Below are 6,440 nucleotides of genomic sequence, written 5' to 3'. Positions count from 1 at the left end.
TGGTTTCTAGGGTATCTGTATATGTTGGATGGTGCTGACTCTATGGGTGGGAGGGAAAAAATGAAACTAATGATAGCTTCAGTTTGTCTTTTGTCTTCTGGTGGTTGAGAACCCATGAGAAACATTTCCTTCTGTTCCCTACATCAAAAATGGAAATGGCATCAGGAAGGTGGAGAGAGGGAGTCCTTGATACCTTTCTTTGAATAGCAGTGACAAATGTTGTGTTTTAGAAACAATTTAACTTTGCAAAGAACAAACAAACAAACATGGATTTGTTACAAAACTAAAAAATACATATAAGAAAAAAGGAAAACAACAAAATGAAATAACTGCAAATTCCACTATGTAGAGGCAATCTCCTTTCACAATTTGGAATAAATCCTTCTAAAACCATTCCCATGCAAATATGTATACTTAAAAGTATCTTCATATTAGACATATTGCTCTGTAACTCACCTTTTTAATGCAAAAAATATGTCATGAGGCCGGGTGCGGTGGCTCACGCCTGTAATCCCAGCACTTTGGGAGGCAAGGTGGGCGCAACATGAGGTCAAGAGATAGAGACCTTCTTGGCCAACCTGGTGAAACCCCGTTTCTACTAAAAATACAAAAATTAGCTGGGCATGGTGGTGCGCACCTATAGTCCCAGCTACTCGGGATGCTGAGGCAGGAGAATCGCTTGAACCCGGGAGGCGGATGTTGCGGTGAGCTGAGATTGCGCCACAGCACTCCAGCCTGGTGACAGAGCGAGACTCCATCTCAAAAAAAAAAAAAACAAAAAAAACAAAAAAAACAGCCATTATCAACCTTCCATGTCAATAAATGGTTGCACTGTTAATAGTTGTATGGTATTCCATTTAATAAACCCACCGCAATTTATTTAATCAGTCTCCCACTGAGAAACATTTGGATCAGCTCAAATTTTTCACAATTTGCATACATCTGATGACCTGATTTTTAAGGTGACTCTTCAAGCATTTGTAAAAGATATTTTAGGGCAGACTGTGGGAAGAGTAGAGTAGGGATATGAGGGAGCCCAAGGGAGGGAAATATTTTATGAATTAATATTGTTGTTAGTACATAAAGGACATCAGTTAACAGGAATGAGGTGGGGAAGGGATAGTATGTAGCAGGAGAAAGTCAGAGAGGGTAAAATGACAGGCATGGACAGAGAAAGAGGAACCCAGAAAGACAAACAGAGGGAGAGAGAGGGAATGTGACAAGAACAGATATAGAGAGATTCAAATAATCCTCAAGGATGCTCAAAATAATAAAAAATAGTTTTGTGATGATTGCCAAAAAGGCCAGTAGCATTTACAGCATTCAGGTGATGATACATCATTGAAAGAAAGAAAAGGAGATTTTTATGTGAGACAAATTGCCCAAAACCTGAGGGGGAGTTTTGTCATCAGGATAGATAAGGAGTAACCTTTTAAAAACTCTGAAACAAAGAGCAAACAAAATAAAGAAATCTCGGCCAAGCAAGGCAGTTCATGCTTATAATTCTAGCGCATTGAAAGTCTGAGGCAGGAGGATCGCTTGAGGCCAGGAGTTCAAGACCAGCCTGGGCAACATAGTAAGACTCCCCTCTAAAAAGCAAAAATAAAAAAATTAACTGGATGTAGGGGTGGGTGCCTATACTCCCAGCTACTCGGGAGCCTGAGGCAGGAGGATCACTTGAGTCCAGAAGTTTGAGGTTGCAGTGAGCCATGATCGTACCACTACACTCCAGCCTGGGTGACAGACTGACAGAGTGGGATGCTGTCTCAGAAAATAAAATAAAAAAAAAAGAAAGAAAAGAAAAAGTAAAGAAATCTCATTCTACTTTACTTACCACACACATATGTTCATATCATGTGTTAAACATTGTCTTTTTAAAAATAGCTTAGGGCCACATGTGTTGCCTCAGGCCTGTAATCCCAGTACTTTGGGAGGCCAAGGTGGAAGAATTGCTTGAGATCAAGAGTTGGAGACCAGCCTGGACAACATAGCGAGACTCTGTCTCTATTTTGAAATAAGCCAACAGCTCAGAAAATCATTTTCTTTAACTCTTACCTGTGATACTTTTAATTATGTGTTCTTTTATGGTGATTGGCTGGGGTTAAAATATTCTGAAGCATTGCTTTGCATCACAGCCCCAGAGAAAATGAAAGGGGAAGGCATTAGCTTCCCTTTCCCCGCTGTTCTGCCTGCTTCCTGTTTTAGAAAAATTAAAATAAGGTGTGAGCAGTCACTTTCTCTTGAACATATTCTTCCATATATTCTGGGGTAGGGTGAAGTATGTATTTGTGGGGGCTGGAGTATGGCCTCTGTCACAAATTTTCCTCCCTTATCTACACTAGTGGGGAATAATGAAAATTACTTGTACAATGAACATCACTTATACAGGACACATATTACGGTATATTCCAATTTTTAAAAATATCAACTCATATAAAGAGGAGGCCAACCCTGACTTATCTCATGGGCAAGCTGTGTGGCACAAATGAAATTACTAATGTGAAAGCGTTTGGTCAACTCTAAAGGTCCTTACAAGTTTGCGCGTGTTTTTTTTTTTTTTCTTCCAGACGGAGTTTCGCTCTTGTTGCCCAGGCTGGAATGTGATGGCATGATCTCGGCTCACCACAACCTCCGCCTCCTGGGTTCAAGCGATTCTCCTGCCTCATCCTCCCAAGAAGCTGGGATTACAGACGACCACCACCACGCCCAGCTAATTTTGTATTTTTAGTGGAGACGGGGTTTCTCCATATTGGTCAGGGCGGTTTCGAACTCCCAACCTCAGGTGATCTGCCCACCTCAGCCTCCCAAAGTGCTGGAATTACAGGCATGAGCCACCGCACCTGGCCAAGTTTGAGGTCTTTTTAACAATTAGAAATTTATTCTACTCAGGGATCTGTAGAATCCATTCAAAGCCAGAAATTTCTGCTTCTTTCCCACACCTGGTGGGAGAAATGGAGGAATAAGCCCACAAATCGCCTTGGCTTTTGCGGTCTCCCAGTATGCACTTTTGCATGGACAGAAAAATGAGAGAAACGCTTTTACCTTCACCAAACCTGTTGGAAATGGTTAGGTTTCCCTTCTTTTGACTAAAACAAAACTAAAAACCACAAGAAACCTACTTGAGATTGGCTCATATGAATCACATCCTGTGTGGAACCCCGTCCTGTGTCAATGACATTGAGACACAGAACAAAGAAGGGAGAGGGCAGGTCAGTGCTTCTAAATGCAACTAAGGGCACTTTCATTAAAGAACTAAGGCTACAGGCTGAACAGGTTTAGCATGACTCAGCAAGGTGGGTCACTGAACACCATCCACCCAGGGGCAAATGAGCTTGTCCAATCACATGACCTACAAGATCAGAGGATAGCAAACCAGACCTTTGGTTTCCTGAACCGCATGCGCAAGTCAGTCCCGTTACACACAGAACAGTCAGAGGAGGAGGTCACCGCCAGGACAGTGGAGACCACTGTAGATCCTCTTCTCAACACTGCTCTACCATGTTACCTTGTGTCTGGTTGTGTGTGTGCCAACCATTTCTACAGCGGGTGCTGAGGCAAACCTCCTCAAGGGTTCTGATTTGGATCTTCCATTTGGAGAAGACTTTGATTCTGTCCATATTCATGGCTTTTCTTTCTTGCATTAGGGACTGATGCATTGCACACACAAATGAGCCCAATGTATTTTAAGTGAGAAAAAGTTCCAACCCTCACCACCAATTACACCCTATCTTGTCATTTTTTTCGTTCTAGTACCTACGTGTAATTTAGTACTTTCGAAGTCTTCCATTCTTTCTGAAAGCATGAGCACTAATATGTGTAATTTGCTTTCTTGTGATTCTGAAATCTTTTAATGCATACAGTTCAGACATCCTATTTGTTTAATATGAGCAATGCCAACTTTATTTACTGTAATAAATATACTTCTTTATTCTTCTGGAAAAAAAGGGAAATTAATTGAAAAAGATACATTTAAGCTATTCCAGTGTGTAATACAGAGGCTGCTGCTGAAATACAATATAATATCAGGGAATTCCACAATCTTGTTTGCTTTTTGATTCATTTTCATATTTTTCTTAAATATGGCATTGCTGCAGTACAAAGTAGAACATATTTTAGTGTCTGATTCACAGTCTCTTTACTAACTTTGGAACTTTAAAAGTTGGCCAAATCTGATAGTGAGAGGGTTCAAGAAAATTGATATATGTGGTGAAATGTAGTTTTGTGGCCTAGCTTTGTGTTTCAGAGCTGTTACACAGTCAGATTTTTTTTAAAGGAGTATCTGCAACTGTTCCAGCAATTCTGGTATATGAAAATGTTGCTGGTTTTGCATGGGAACTTCATAACCTGCATGATATTACTCATGGGTATTTGTGGGTTTTGTTTTAGATGTAGAAAGGATGCCTCTTGGCAAAAATATTTTTTTCTTTTGCTTCTTAGAGGTTTTGTATTCAGCTCAAAAATCCCTAGTATCTGTTTCCTTAGGTTCATGGGCTCCTTTAAACTTTACATTTGTATTTCTTTTTTTTTTTTTTTTTCCAGTCAACTTCATGGACGTTTTGGAATGTCCTTTGTGCAAATTCACTTCCCAATGTTGCAAAGAGATTTTGCTTCCCTTTACCCTCTTCCAGTTGATTTTCTTCTCTTTTTTTTTTTACCTTTTTTTTTTTTTTTTCTTTGACAGAGTCTCACTGTCATCCAGGCTGGAGTGCAGTGACACGATCTCAGCTCACTGCAACCTCTGCCTCCCGAGTTCAAGCGATTCTCCTGCCTCAGTCTCCTGAGTAGCTGAGATTACAGGCATGCGCCACTACCATGCCCGGCTTATTTTTGGATTTTTAGTAGAGACGGGGTTTCACCATGTTGGCTAGGCTGATGTCGAACGTCTGACCTCAAGTGATTTGCCTGCCTTGGCCTCTGGAAGTTCTGGGATTACAGGCATGAGCCACCATGCCTGGCTGCTGATTTTCTTTAAACAGTCTAACAACTTTTCCTGTGACATGTTTAGGCCTCTGAGTGTAATCCCTGTGGTAGATGGTACAGTGTCTGAAATTCTCCATATACATTGACTTCTGACCTCTTTGAAAATGTGATCTGTAAGAAGGCCAAACAGGCTTTCAAATGCAAGATGATTTCAGATTCAACATGGTTTCCTTTGAGGTTGTCACTAGGAAATAATTTGAGCAACAAGTGTAGTCATCACCATATCCTGATATGCCAGTAGAAAGATAAATTACTGCCTGTAAGTTACAACATTTCACCTCCACCCATGGCAGTTTTTTTTATATTACCCATTTGTCCTCTCAGTAAATGATGTCTGTAAAAATAGTTGAAATAGTTGAAAGGAATTTCAAATATACTCACATGTATTCACCTAAGTACAAAGACACATAGCATTTAAAAATAAGTAAACGCAGCCTTTTCTCCCTTGAAATGTATCAAATACTAAAGCTTTTTATAACATCTTGATCCTAAAAAGAACTGCAGAAAGCCATTTAATCCATTCTCAGACATTTGGCCAGACTAGCCAGCATTATGCTAGTCTTCAACAAATGTGACCAAGGCTTCTTGTTCCAGTTTTGCTTTATTTGTAATACAGTTTTTTTTCTCTCTCTCAGGTGAATATATTGGTTCAGAGTATTGGGTCAAAGACAGGTCCCACTTAAAGGAGTAGTAAGGAGAAAGATTTGTCAGGATACATGGTGGCTCACACCTGTAATCCCAGCACTTTGGGAGGGTAAGGCAGGAGGGTCACTTGAGCCTAGGAGTTCAAGACCAGCCTGGGCAACGTAAGAAGATCTTATCTTAAAAAAAAAAAAAAATTAGCTAGATGTGGTGGCACATGCCTATAGTCCCAGCTACTCATGAGGCTGAGGGGGGAGGATCGCTTGAGTCCAGGATATTGAGTCTGCAATGAGCCCTGATTGTGCCACCACTGCATCTGGGTGACAGATCAAGATCTTGTCCCCCACCCCCCCCAAAAAAAAGATCTGTCAGGATAAACTTAATGGGAACAATTACAATATTTTGATTTGGAAATTGTTCTTAGATCACACAATATACAAGCAGACAATAACATGTAAGTTATTATGAAATGATATAAGCATGGACCTATAAATACTTCCTAATGGTTTCATAAACTGGCTGTTGTTCTCTCTCCACCCTTCCAGAAGAAGAGCTCAGAGCTGGAGATTTCACAATTCCCTTCTAACAGCTATGCATTGATCCCATTTGCGATAACCTGGCATTATATTCATATCACAATGATCCAGACAGTTGTGCATATTTTAGGAATGGAAAAGACAAATCATTTATTATATAGTAATTTTTTTCCTTCTTTGGTCCAACAAGTTGGGCAGGCCTATGGCTACATCACAACTGTTGTGTGCTTCTTATTTCATATATTTTATTTTTGTCTGCCTGAATCATTTCATGGCTTTTCA

The sequence above is a fragment of the Theropithecus gelada genome, chromosome 7b (genome assembly GCF_003255815.1).
Source record: "Theropithecus gelada isolate Dixy chromosome 7b, Tgel_1.0, whole genome shotgun sequence".
Lineage (NCBI taxonomy): Eukaryota > Metazoa > Chordata > Mammalia > Primates > Cercopithecidae > Theropithecus > Theropithecus gelada.
Note: the sequence above shows the minus strand (reverse complement) of the source record.